General features: G+C 35.5%; 1 non-coding gene across 1 annotated transcript; it reads right to left on the minus strand.

Annotated features, from left to right (window-relative positions):
* Positions 1–1465: 1465 nt before the first annotated feature.
* Positions 1466–1539, minus strand: TRNAV-AAC (transfer RNA valine (anticodon AAC)). Its single transcript has one exon. It is a non-coding gene; the product is annotated as a tRNA-Val (tRNA).
* Between the last annotated feature and the right edge of the window lie 13134 nt (positions 1540–14673).

Consider the following 14673-nt stretch of genomic DNA (forward strand, 5'->3'; position numbering starts at 1 on the left):
AGGTCCGGATGATAAATATCAAAATGATCAAGGCAATAGTCTCAGATTTGAGCGCAATAGCCAACATTCAGAATTTGAAAATTTAATTAAGCATATGGAAGCAAGTGCAAAGAGAACAGATATTGACGAAATCCCTTTGCAATTTTCAACCAAAACCAATTGTTTTATACATACGTACACATATATGCATATATATATATAAATTTTTAAATATATATGCGTCTATATACATTCATGTTTCTGTAGAAGAAGAAAGTTTTGTAAGGAACCGTAAGAGTTTAGTTGATCGTACCTCGGCGGTGGCGTAATCGTGAATGGGAGAGGAACAACCAGAGGGAGAAGACATCGGGTAATTGCTTGAGAGCTTGTTTGGGAGCGGATTGTTGCTTCATCATCTACTTCTTCTTCCCTCCAAAATCTTCCCAGATTTCATGCCCTAGAATAACGGATGAGAGGTTTAGAATTTTAGGAATGTTTATCCCTAATTTTCGGTCTATTTTGGGATGATCATGGCACCTGTTTGTTCAGTTACAGAGTTTAACGTTAGTTAAGTAACAGAGTTAACGTGGGGGAAGAAGGGGGCTACGTGCCAGCCAAAGAAGGGTGGAACAAAGAGAGAGACAGGGACTTGGAGACAGAGGATCCGACTTGTCAGAAAAGGAAATGGTCAGGGACACTTGGTATCTTGGTTTTTCATTGGAAGTTTTTGAAGCCCATTATCTGCTAGTTCCACGGCACAAGGGAGTGGAGACTTAACTGATTTTTTGCTCCAAAATAGGGGAGTAACTCGCATGATAGAAAGTGGAACCGTGGACATGGGAGACACATGGCAGCACCGTGGATTGGCATGAAACACAATTCTGGGGCTTCACAGATCGATGCTTTGCCTATAAATACAAATTTGCAAGATCTAGAAGGGTTCCAACACCAAAAAGGCCGGCGCTTTTAGCAAACTCAAACTTCCAGCAAGTTTGTTTTATTTTTTACTTTTCATTGTACCGAGTACTCATTGGTCCTCACGCCAATTTTATTTTCCTTGTACCTCGACTTTATTATTCGGATATAATAAAGTTTGTCTTTATTTTACGATGTTTTCTTTTTTTTCTCACACGGTTGGAATATTATAAGCCCACTTCATTGTGGCAAACCACGAACCTCATTGTGGCCTCACCCTTTGAATCACACGCAATCGCATTACATACGAAGTCAGATCGAAATGCTCACGCCTTTCATACGTTGGACGCAGACAAGTCCTGGTATGCCCACGCTCATACTGCACACGCCATTGATTTTTCGCTCACGCCTACGCAGCGGAAAAAGTGGGAAACACATCTTAATTACTAAAATCCAAAACCAAACCCGCCATTAAAAAACATCGGTACGGATAGGTTTGGGTCTTCCGAAAGTTTTGCAAATGGGAAGTTGGGAAACCGGGGAGGGGGGGGGGGAGCATCAATGGAAATATTGGCTTCGACCGGGTTTGAACCGGAGACCTTCAGTGTGTTAGACTGACATGATAACCAACTACACCACGAAACCTTGCCGGATATGTATTCTCAAACAAAATATTTATAATAGTATATATACAACTGAAATTAGGAAAAGGAAAAGGATACAATTAAGCTAATTCAGCATTTTCACTTCAACTTTTCTTTGATGATTTTGTTTTTCTCGATAAGCGTGTTTAAAACCAAATTCTGTAGGAAGATAATTCTCATTTCCATTTTTTATTCAATCAGGTGGAAATGAATTATATTCCAAATAACGAGGAACACAATACAAACACATTTTCCTTGCAAACTTAAGTGGGGTCATTCTTATAATTTTCCATTATCTTTTGATTTGAATAGATTTCACTTAAAGCTATAATTTCAAAAGACTTTGTTATTGTATGACACATAAGAATGTAAACTATCATACTCTTTTTTTTATCGGCATAAACTATTTCATCAATTGTATTTTTTTAAGAGACAGATTACCTCATCTATCCTCATTTCAGAGTGATTTGTCTGTGTACTAGTATTTGACTAGTCAAAAAGAGCTTCCGTAAGAATTTATCATTGAATTAGTTTTTTTTTGTTATTTTGTTTTTACTTTTGTTATTTTTTCAAAAAAAAATTAAATTATTTATTCGTCTCGACCAAAGAAACCAAAAAAATTAAAAATGTGTAGTACCAAACTTGAAGGAAGTTGCACAAAAAAATATTTAAAAAAAATTTGTCTGTTTTGGATTATTTTGGTCTTCAATTAACTTTTTTAAGTTTTTGTCCTAGTGTTTTACTTTTTACGTTTCTCTTGACGAGATGAATAAACAACCCAAAAAAATTTGACTAAAAATAGAATAATGACAAATAAGTAATTCAACAGAAGAAATAAAAAGATTATGCTAAATCACCCAGCTAATTAGTTGGATAGCTAGAGACAAGCTTATTGGCGGGGCCAAACATGTTCTTTTGCAAACCAACATTCCATGTTTTCAAGTGGTATGCAAGTATTTTCAGCTCAACCCAATTGTGATTTTGACAAAGGTAAATAGAGACAAGTGATCTACCGTTGGTATTCAATTACACTATTTATCTTGGAAATGATTTTCACACTTCCCTTTTATTCTCAGGCACTCTTTTTTTATTATTCACGTGAAATTAATTCCTAATCTATCATTTCTTTTACATTTACTTTGTACATACGAAGGACAATTTAGTAATTCTGCACTAATGAAGATAAAAAAAAAAATTGCGAATAGATAAAGGGGGTGAAAATTCAGCATTATTGGTTTGAATTAATTGATGTGCTCTTCAGTTGGTTGGACCTTGATTACAACAAAAGCCAACTCTTTTTCTGTCTCCAGTGGTATTGTCCCTCACGAACATATGCTCAAGGGGATGAGTGATTATCCAGTGCTCCTAGAACACCGCCACATGATACTTCGGAATCTCTACCACTTTCTATTGAGGTGAGGCCTACACACATATTCTTGGCCTCTGCGTGAATGTGTCATGAACTGATGGATCTTGCTTAAATATGTGGTAGCAACCCTTAAAATACCACGTGGCGATGCTCTAATAACATTTACTAGTAATTTCTCCAAGGGAATTGGGTGCATGTCAGGGTCTATTTGTTCCTATTTGGCGACTTAAAAATTTGCAAGTGGCTGACTTTGAAAATAAATAAAATTTATTTATTTTTGTTTGAAAATAACACAGAACTGCAAGCGAGAGCAAAGTAATGGACTTGAATGGAATATATGTACACGAGTTCAAGTTTTAAATTGAAACTTTCTACTTTTCAGGCCGAATTTTTTTATTTTTTTGAGCAAATGTGAGAAGTTGTATTCAATTGTGAGGTAAAAGCCTACACAACAAAGAGAAACTTTATGGCGGCAACTGGGCATCCACAGACCAGGCAAACCATTAGAGGGTGCAATCAGAGCATAATATTTGCAGTCATATTTCCAACTCGCCTAACGAGATCAGGTTTGCAAAAAATAAAACTAAAATCAAGCACATGACCAAAACCATCGGACTAAATCTGGACAAAAACGAAATAAACAAAAAATACACTCCCTTCCGTTATTGAGCAGTCATTTTATTGCCTAGCCCCCTACCGATCAAGCTCCCAAGCCAACGACCCAAGAAGCTGTAACGCCCCGATTTTCCAAGGAATTTCGGAAGCATTAACCCTAAAATAAACTGAATTTTATAAACTAATAGGCCCCTATTTGTCGTTATACAAAATGTACATTAAAAAAATACAAAAAAGAATTTAACATTTTATTTAAACATCTTCAGAGCAACTCTAGTCTTGATACAGATCTCAAGCAACGTTGGCCCAGACTCCGTTTCAAGGGTCTCACCTGTATCAACTGCTGCATAGTGGAATCCTGCACACTCTGGCAAATTAAACGCCGAAGCAAACGATTTGCTAGGGTACAAACGTATCCTGAGTGATAATTCACCAAGTAGAAATCCTAAAACCCAATACCACAGTATGCAGATCAACAATATAACAATTCATAATACACAGAAGGTATAAAATATAACGCATCGTCTTTTTCTTTAATATCCATCATCTTACATGTAATCTAAGGATCATCTCCACGAGATCCTTTCCTCCCACATCCACTAACTACAACCGTCTCATGGGTCCACCCTTCCTCTTGCTTATCCTGTACCAGGGTCCTAGGTGAGCACACCTAAGTTATGTACCGAGCGGAGCATGTTCTCACTTAAGACCATAATAGGAGGATCGAGTCATCCCATGACGTATCGTACATTAGGGTCGGACATCCACTACCCCACGCTAACTATAACCGTCTCATGGGACTCGTTCTCTTCTCCAAAGAGAAACTTCCCATGACGTATCATACCTTAACGTCTCACTAACTATAACCGTCTCATGGGACCCATTCTCTTCCTCGAAGAGAAACTTTCCATGACGTATCATACGTTGGCGTCTCACTAACTATAACCGTCTCATGGGACCTATTCTCTTCCTCGAAGAGAAACTTCCCATGACGTATCATACGTTAGTGTCACAACACTGGGCCCCGCAGGTAACCCATTTCAACACAGGGCCCCATAGATTACCATTGCCATCGCCATGGCTCAATTCACAATCCACACAGTACTCACACTTTCAACACTTTACCATTTTCCATTTACTTATCATCGTCTACATGATTCACTACTCGTAACCACCCTGGAAACCTATTTGTCCAATCTACAACCACAACAAAATACCACACGGTTCAACATTTCAACTAAAAGTACTAACATGCTAACAACACATAACCATGCGATAAAATTTATCCTGTCATAGAATTGATCATGCGAGTAACAAAATAATATTCAGTCAAACAATTAATTACTACGCTTAAAATTAAGTCTATTTCTCTCGTTTAGAAATTTTATAAAACATTTCTACTATTTACACATTTTCTTTAACTCTCATATTATTCATAGATTTTACAAACTAATTTTTATTGGAAAATACTTATTGCTAAATTTAGTATTTACTAACTATATTAAATATTAATATGAGATTTTTATAACAACAAAATTATGAGAGGCTATTCTAGTCAATATTTATTAGAGTTAAAGATTAACTAATATATAATCTAAAATATTTCTTGTTTACAATCTAAATAAATTTTTACTAGTAAAATATTTTAAATCAACAATGCATCATCAATAATAATTTCACAATCAAACACTTGTTAAACAATCATAAATTTTCACAGGGTATAACACTAATCATTCCAGCACAACCGGACTGAATTTTAATATAAACAGGACTAAAAATAAATTAACAATTTAACAGCAGGTCATCATCTTCAATAAACTTTAAATCTAAGTTTTAACTCCATTAAAATGCAGATTAAAGTTTCGGGGTTTCCGGAAAACTACCTCAAACGCGATTCTAAGTCCGAATAAGTGTTGTACGGTGTCCGTAGATCACCATGGTGGTTTTGAAATCTCGAGGCAGCGTCTGGCAGCACTCCGACAGGGCTCGCAGCGGCGGTGTGCCCACGAAACTCACGGTGTGCACACACCTACGGCCACAACTCTCTCTCTCTCTCTCTCTCTCTCTCTCTCTCTCTCTAGACTCAACAATAGAATTGGGAGTGAAATAATATACTGGTATTCAATTTTCGGATTTATGTGGGTATATATAATGAGAGAAAATAAGGTAGTAAAAAGGTGAGAGGATAAGTGTAGAAGTGGTGGAATGGGGAAGGAGAGTGAATGAGAGGGATACTGATAATGATAAAAGGATAGGGGACAAGTGCCACATTTAGGGGGGTTTTCAATTCTAATGTATGTGGACGCATGTATATACAGGGTGAGAATGTATCTGGACGCGTGTATGTATAGGATGAGAGAGACAGAAGTGGAGAGTTGGTTTGAATAGAGTTCTACCTAGGGTTTAGATAGGAAAGATAAGAGATAAATATGAATCCCTGATTCCCTGTATATCTAAAGTTTAAATACATATTTATACAATAGTGCAAATAATATCAATTGTACACATAATAATATATTTTAATTATTCAATCTAATTAGTTATTGAATTAGAAATTTAACAATATAAATTTGTATTAAAAAAAATTGGGTCGAAAATCCGGGTCGTTACAGAAGCCACCGACGATCACGTTGCTCCAAACCCATAAGGTGATACATTAGCCTCAACGTATCCTTGAAAATTGTTTTAGAGAATTATGAGAAGTGCATAGGATACAGGTAAAATGTATATTAGGCCTGAAATTGCTATGGGTACAATACTTTGTGTATAACATTTGTACATCACATTGTGTGGGACTCATTTTGAGGTGGGTCACACACAAATATTCTAAGCCTTTCAATTTGTTCAAAATATTTTTTTAAAAGGGTTCCTAAAAAAATCAGTTCCGGCAGATATCGGTAAGTGCTTGATCTATGCGATATTTTTTTAGTACTTACAATTAGAGACCAAAAAAAGAACGTATGAATGAAGCACTTACTGAGATCCAAATGAATCAATTTTTAACAGAGACTCTTCAAAAAAAATTCTAAACAAACTGAATGGCTTAGATCATTTGTGTGGGACCTTCCCCACATAAAATGGTGTAAAGGGTTGTACACAAAAATATTGTATTTGAGGTCCCACACAAGATGGTGTACAAAGGTTGTACACAAAAATGTTGTACCCACGGCTGGGCTCAGGCATTCCAGTTTTCGTGCTCATCCTAACTATACCCCTGGTCCAGATGCAATGCACTGCATCTTGGGGTTGGGGCCTTTAAATGGGGGCGGTGGCACAGGCCATCCCCAGGTCCTAACCTATCCTAAAAAGTCGTTGTTTTGCTTCACAAACTCTCACCAATTTTCAATGGCTATTTTTCTTACTATTGGTAATAGATGATTATTCTATGAAAATATGTATGATTAATCTTAGAATATGTGTACTTTTTTAATATTAAATACTCAGTCCGTTACAAAAATATTGTCTAGTCTGCCAAATATGAACTGAAAAAATGCATTTCGGTTTACAAAAATTCAGACTTATTTTTCGCATGATACTAGTCACTATATATCAACGAGTTCTTTCACTTTCAGAAAAGAAAAAAAAAGAGATCGAATTTATTCAAATAAAAATGTATCCTTATAATTTTTCAGTTTGACGGATCACACATTTTTGGCGTAGTGGGAGTACACTAGCGGCTCCACAGCCAAGGTAAGGTGGTCACCTTACCACCCAAAAAAAATTATATTATACATGCAAAAAATTTAGGTTAATTCATTATTTGAACGCCCAATCTAAATATGAATGAACATTCAGTTCAAAATTAAATCAACACCCATCCAAAATATTTTAAAAAATAGAGAGAAAAGGAATGATCTATTATTATCAGTATCATGTTCTTACTTTTTTTGAATGACACTCGACTCTACATCTCCAAAAATGAGAGACTATGTCCTAAAAGATTCATGCGAACCTATTTGCCTCAATTTTTCATAAAAGAATATTAGTAAATTTATGAGCTTGTTTAATCTTGCTTAGCTCAAAATGAAAATTTTCATCTATAATCATATGTATTCGTATTTTTACTGATCACACTATTGATGATAGTTTCCTACAAAAAGACATATCATTTTTGAATAAAAAATATAGTGCTTCGCTACATTATTTTTTGAGTTTCTTTGCATCAAATCAAAAATCTTGGCTAGGTTTTTAACTTACTGCAAAAAAATTTAAAAATTATGAACGTAAGTATATTGAATACTCTCTTAAAAAATTCTGGAGCCGCCACTATGGAAGTATATTGATTCTTTTGGGTGTCACCTCTATCTTCAAATCCTTGCTCCACCGTTGCATGCATCCAACCAAACAGTCATTAGCTACTGCTTTTCTAACTCTTTTTTTGGATACTATGGTGTAATAGGCAAATTACTCCTCTCGTCCCAAATTGTTGTTCTCTTTTGGGCAACAGTGTCACTCAAATAATTGTCTGTATTTCACAATTTATAATGTTTTCTATGATTTCGAAAATTTTGTTTAATAAAATTAAACATGTAACGCCCCGATTTTCGGACACGTTAATTAAATTATTTTTAATTGATTTAATAATCTATAAAACTGATTTAAGAAATGAAATTTTATCAAATAGAGTTTAACAGCGGAAATCTCAAATACGAAAAATAAAACTACTTAACTGTCTTACAATCCAACAAAATAAAATAGAATTTGACAAATGTGATAACACTTTTGAAAATTCAAATAGCAATACTTTAAATTAATAAAGCTTCTAAGGGTAAGGCAACCAAGGCTCGACAAACTCCCCTTCCTCAGTCGGGAGGTCTTCACCCTGATACTGATCATCTTGAAGAAGATTCTGTTCTTCGGTCTCTGGATTACCTGGCATGAAACGCCAGCCCAACGTCATTATAATGAGTTTTGAAACTCAATAGATAATCTCAACCCTACTAACCCCTTACTCTACAGTTAGCAGTTCAACCATATAATAATTGGTAATACACAGAAGGTACAGAATAATAGCACATCATCTTTTTCTTTACTATTCATCAGCTTACATAAAATCTAAGGATTCTCTCCACAAGGTCCTTTCCTCCCACATCCACCAACTTTGACCGTCCCATGAAATAACTCTCCCTTTATTTGTCCTACACCAGGGTTCTAAGCGAATACTACTAAATTATGTACTCAATCTGGATTCGCCTGCAACCATAATAAAGGAACAGCTCACCATGACAACTCAGCATTAGGGGTCACACTATCTCATTGCCAGGATCCTTTACAGTCTTCCAACTCTACACGCTGGGTACTTTACCATACCCTTAATCTACACACTGGGTACTATACCGTAGTCAAGGATCCTTTACCGTTTCCCAAAATACTATACCCGAAGTCCTTTACCGTCCTTCACACACACACTGGGTACTGTACCGCATTTAGGATCCTTACCGTATCCCAAATACTGTACCCGAAGTCCTTTACCGTCCTCCACACACTCTAAGTACTTTACCGTACTCGGGGTCCTTTACCGTTCCCCAACTCAACCAAAGATACTTTACCATTACAGGGTCCTTTATCGACACCCAACATCCTCAATCAACTTTACCATATTATCCTTTACTTATCCACGTCTATGAGTTCACTATTCGAAACTACTCAAGAATCCAAGTCCAATCTAACAAGTACAACAATAAGAAATCCATAACAGCATTATCAATAAACAAAATACATTTCAATATAAAACCAAGCATGACAATTGATATGGTGCGAGTAAGTGAAACACATAGAGTTTTATGATTGGGCCGATGCCCTTAAGGTTTGTTGAACAAGTAAATTAGCTATAGTTTTTATTAATTTCAAAGGTGCCATTAGCAATTTCGTATGCTTAGCTTTGATAATGTACTAGGGTACCCTTTTAGGTCTCAAGTATAATTATTGAGCCACATAATTTGAATCCATTACAGTATGCTTTGTTTGATTTGTGTTTTGAAAAATAATAGGGGTAATAAGTGGAGAGAGATAGAGAGAGAAATGTTGGAAGTAAGGGGAATCTAGGGGGTATTTTTTGAAAATTCTTTTTGAAAATGGAAGAGAACAAGGCATTACAGTATAAAAATCTAAAGGTGCAATTTTATACATTAGCAAATCCTATTTACTTGGTTCTCTTTTCCAGACTAGGTAAAATAGTAATTTAGTAGCTTTCATAACTCATTAGATTAAAAATGAGGACATTGACTAATCTAGGATATTACTGTCCAAAACATATTATTAACAATTAGGGCTGAAACATAATCTTAATAAATTTCAGGGGCTAATTTTAATATGTTATCGAAGTACCTTAAATAGACAAAGGGGAAAGTTGTAATTTAGGTGTCATTTTTTTAATAGCCAACTCGTATGAACAGCACCAAAATTGTGAATAGTAACCACGCCTATGAACAGTGAACAGTGAGTTTTCGAAAAACTTGGGTTTCGTTCATTCGATTCCAATTTCGATTCTAATCATAAAAACTAGCGTCTTAGTACATTAATATACTTAGGAGGAAGTAGAGTAGTGATTATACTACCTTTAATCCAGACAAAACGATTTGGTGGAGTCTGGTGTGTTTTCGTTTGGCGGCGAAAGATCGGTATTCTAACAGCAACTTAGGACTGAAATAACTTGACTAAACATCTGCCGTTTTGTATGATTCTTGTGTCTAACACGAAGATCTTGAAACGCTCTACAACTTTTGTGAAGAAGTATAAGCCTGAAAACCACTCTAAGTAGGAGAAAAATGAAAATTTAGAATGGTCGCTGAATCTGCTTGAAAATCAGAACCCGAGAATTTTACCAAACTTTGAATGGCGATAACTCTATCAATTCTTGACCGTTTTGGGTGATTCTTGGGTTGAAATCGAAGCTCTCGACCCCCTCTACAACATTTGTGAAGAAACTCAAGCCTAAAAACAACATCAACAAGGAAGAAAAAGGCCATGAACAGAGGTACGTGATATGGACGAAAAATAAAATAGTGTGATCCCTCTTTTCTTGTTTCTGTTTTTGCAGTGGACTAGGAGTGTTGTATTGTGAGAAAGGAGTGGGGTTTTGAGGATAAATATGGAGGTGGTGGAATGCAAGAGGAGAGAGATATATAGTCTAGGAAGAGTTTTAAGGGGAGTGGATAAGTAAAAAGATAGAGATCGAGGGAGAGATAGGTGAGGGATGGGTATCCAAATCCCCTAAATTGTGGGATGGTTACTAATATCTATTTTACAGATATATAGACGCACTTATATATAGTTACAAGCTAATTAATAATGTATAAGCTAAACTAATTTTAATCACCAAAAATTAATCTAGGTTATAGTTTAATCTAATTACACTTTTAAATAATTAATCGATTACTATAAACTATTTGATTAAAAATAATAATTTCTTTATTCAAAAAAACATAGAGCAAAAATCCGGGTCGTTACAAAACAATATCCATATTGAATGTATAAAATATTAAAAATTAAAAGATATCGCTTTTTTTTAGAGGTCCCAAATAGTGAAACAGGAGCAACAATTTGGGACGGAGAGAATATGTTTATAACGCCCCAAATTTTGGGTACGTTAAATAAACATTTTTATTGAAAAACCGTAATAGAGTCTGGCTCATTATTACAGCATAATTCTCACAAGAGTATAAATATTCAATGAAGGGAGGGAAACTAGGGTTCCTATGTAGTGCTCCGTTTGCTACTCCATCCTAACCAGCTCTGAAAGCTTCAAAGGTGTAGAGCTCACCTTGCTCATCTACAGAGTCTAACATATTATATCAGCGTCGCCCTCAGTATAATATATCAGGGTTACAATATTAACACCTTGAGCTACCAAAAACTCAGTAGAATAATCCCATAACCACTAACCCATAATTATAAACAACAAGTAGGACTGTTAGCCGAGACCGAAAAATTGATTGAAACCGAAAAAGACAGACCGGACCGAATTTTATAAACTGGTTGAATAATTTCGATCCGGTTCCGATTTATAAAATTTTATAAACAGAAAAAATAATTTCTATCCGATTTATGTATTTTAAAAACCGGTCGAAACCGAACTGGTTATATATATGTATAATATATACATATAAACATAGGGGAGGGGTTGAATTATAGGTTTTTGGTTGATATTTTGTGATGTATACTGATCTAATAAATATATTTATTATATAAATCAATCATATATATATGTATATGTATATATATATATGTAGAGTCCGGTTCCCATAAGGGATCCCGCACGGGCTTACCGTGCGGGACTCCCCTTTCCTGATCGAATTGGGACGATTCGAGCCACTCAAAGCAATCAGAACATGATTTTAAGGGTACCCGCGAGAAATCAGCAAAAAAAATGATCGGAAAGGGGTTGATTCGAGCAGTTTTTTATTGAGCGAATACATTGAGCGGCTCGAATCATCGCAATTCAATCGGGAAAGGGGAGTCCCGCACGGTAAGCCCGTGCGGGACCCCTCATTAGATATAAAGTGTATATATGTATATATAAAACTATATATAAAAAACTGTTTTTATGGGCTTAATTATTTTTTTATTTTTTATTTTTATGTATTGGGCTCAAAATTGATCCTTTTTTGTTGGGCTAAAAAAAATGGGATGAATTATAGATTTTTGGTTGATATTTTTTTGGGTTGAATTGTGAATTTTTTTATGTGTTGGACAAAAAATATGGCCCATGAATAAAAATCGGATAACCGAACCGAAACCGGTTGAGCCGGTCGAAACCGGACCGATTTATCTCAACCGGTTTCGGTTTCTAAAAATCTCAAACCGGATAACCGATTTCGACCAAAAAATACACCCAAACCGGTCGAAACCGGACCGGTATCACCCCTAACAACAAGGCATAGAAGTAATATATTAGCTCATGTAAATACAACAATTTCTAAATAGCACATGCACATTCAACAACTCCGGATAAGCAGTTAACAATAACACATGCACATTCACTATTCAATTGGCGTCAGTGTCCGTGTAATCAGAGTTTCTCCTATGTAACATTTTCGTAGACCGTGCCATCATTTTCACTTTTCTTTTTATTTTCAAAAATCATTTTTTTTACACACCCAACCTCGGTCCTGCTGTCTCGGGTTCCTGAGTATCCTCACAATGGTTTCGCTGTTCTGGGCTCCCATTGGCACACAGTTACATTGGCTCCTCCCACGGATAACCAAGTCACACCTTCAATGAGACTACCAAGTCCGGCCCCATTGGCAACACACACACACATAATGGGCTATCAAGTCCGGCCACATTGCAGTCGCAAAAACATTCATTTTCCAAATCAACATTTCCAAAATCATTTACAAATTGCGGTTGCAAAAATATTCATTTTCCAAATCAATATTTCCAAAATTGTTTACACACACAATACAAAGTCCGGCCACATTGCAGTCGCAAAATCATTCATTTTTCAAATCAATATTTCCAAAATTGTTTACACACCCAACCTCTGTTCCACTGTCCTAGGCTCTCGAGTATCCTTACAATGGTTCCGCTGTTCTGGGCTTCCATTAGTACACAATCACATTGGCTCCTCTCCGCGGATAACGAAGTCACACCTCTAATAGACTACCAAGTCTGGCCACATTGCAATTGCAAAAACACACACACACACAATGGGCTACTAAGTCTGGCCACATTGTGGTTTTAAAAATATTTCCTTTTTAAAACACGTCTTTTTCATTATTAACACTCTACATGTCATGTTTTTAATTTTCTCGATTTTTGTATCTCGTTTTCATGCAAGGACTCCGCAGTCGGACTTTCCACATAAGAACACTATGTACGGTATCTCGTAAACATGCATCATTGATCGTTATCTTGAAACTAAACTAGAATAATTAAGATAACAAGATCATCCAACTCTATGGTATTTTTCATTTTTAATCCATCGATTAGTCTATAAATTCAACAAGATATGTACATAACTCAACATAAAACAAGTAAATTAAAAACTAAAAATATGTATACATACTCTTAACCTCTTTCAAATAAAATATAAGTAACCATGCTATCAATCAAACTATTATTTCTTATTCAAAAATCTGTTCTTTCTTTCTTTTTGGGAAGTTCAAAACAACATATATTTTTTGGAATAAAAGTCGAGATATTTGACATGATCATTTTTCATTTCAAAATTTTAGTAGAACAAGTTTGCTAGCTATTTTTAGTACTTTTAACTTAACATGTATTTTTAAACACAAATAGAAAATATAACTAAAATTTTTACTAGGGAAAGTGAGTAGAAATATTCTATCGTTCTTCTTGGCGGATGGTATGGCTACAGAAAAAAAATACGTCGGCTTATGGAAGGTGAATGTGGCTATCAAACGAAGTGACTTCTTACGGTAAGCTTACGGTAGCTTCGAAAGAGTAAAGAAAAGACTTTCTTTTTCTCTCAAAACTAAATCTTGACTAAGCTACTAAACTTTTTGGATCGATAGGGTGATTGAGTGGTGGTTTAGTGGCGACTTTGGTTGAGTTTCTTGAAGAACTCAAGAAAGGAATGAACTCTAAGAACTACTTCAAGAACACTAAAATTTTCTAGAGAGAAGTTGGAGGAATTGAAGGTGTGAGTTGAATGGCTTGACAAAGGGTCCCATTTATAGGAAAGTGAGGACCTCTCTCCTTTCTATGGTTTATTTGCTCTATGGTCATGTCAAATCCAACTTTAAGCATGCTAAAGCCTTCATCTCTCTTGTCATTCCATCGTAGGTGCAAGACTATGTGATCATGAAGGATTTTTAAGGCTTTAAAGGAAAATCCTAGGCAATTGTATGCTAGTTAGTAAGTCTTACAAGTAAAATAAAATGATAGCTAGGCTAAAATAAATAGTCTTTCTCATGTTTAGTCAATTCTAGGCCTAGATTGTAAGTAAAATCTAGGATATGATTAAAGCCCAGATTTTAGAAATGATGAAATGGTAAGTCTTCCCCTTGAAAGTGACAACACAATGTAAGAAATAGTTAAGACTTTCCCAGAAAGTCTATGTGTATGTGTGTGTGTGTGTATATACATAGTTCGGGTCCAATGAAGGATCCCGCATGGTGCTATTGTGCGGGACTCTCCTTTCTCGATCGAATGGCAACGATCCGAGCCGCTCAAAGTGATCAGAAC

This window comes from Rhododendron vialii, chromosome 1a, assembly GCF_030253575.1.
Source record: "Rhododendron vialii isolate Sample 1 chromosome 1a, ASM3025357v1".
Lineage (NCBI taxonomy): Eukaryota > Viridiplantae > Streptophyta > Magnoliopsida > Ericales > Ericaceae > Rhododendron > Rhododendron vialii.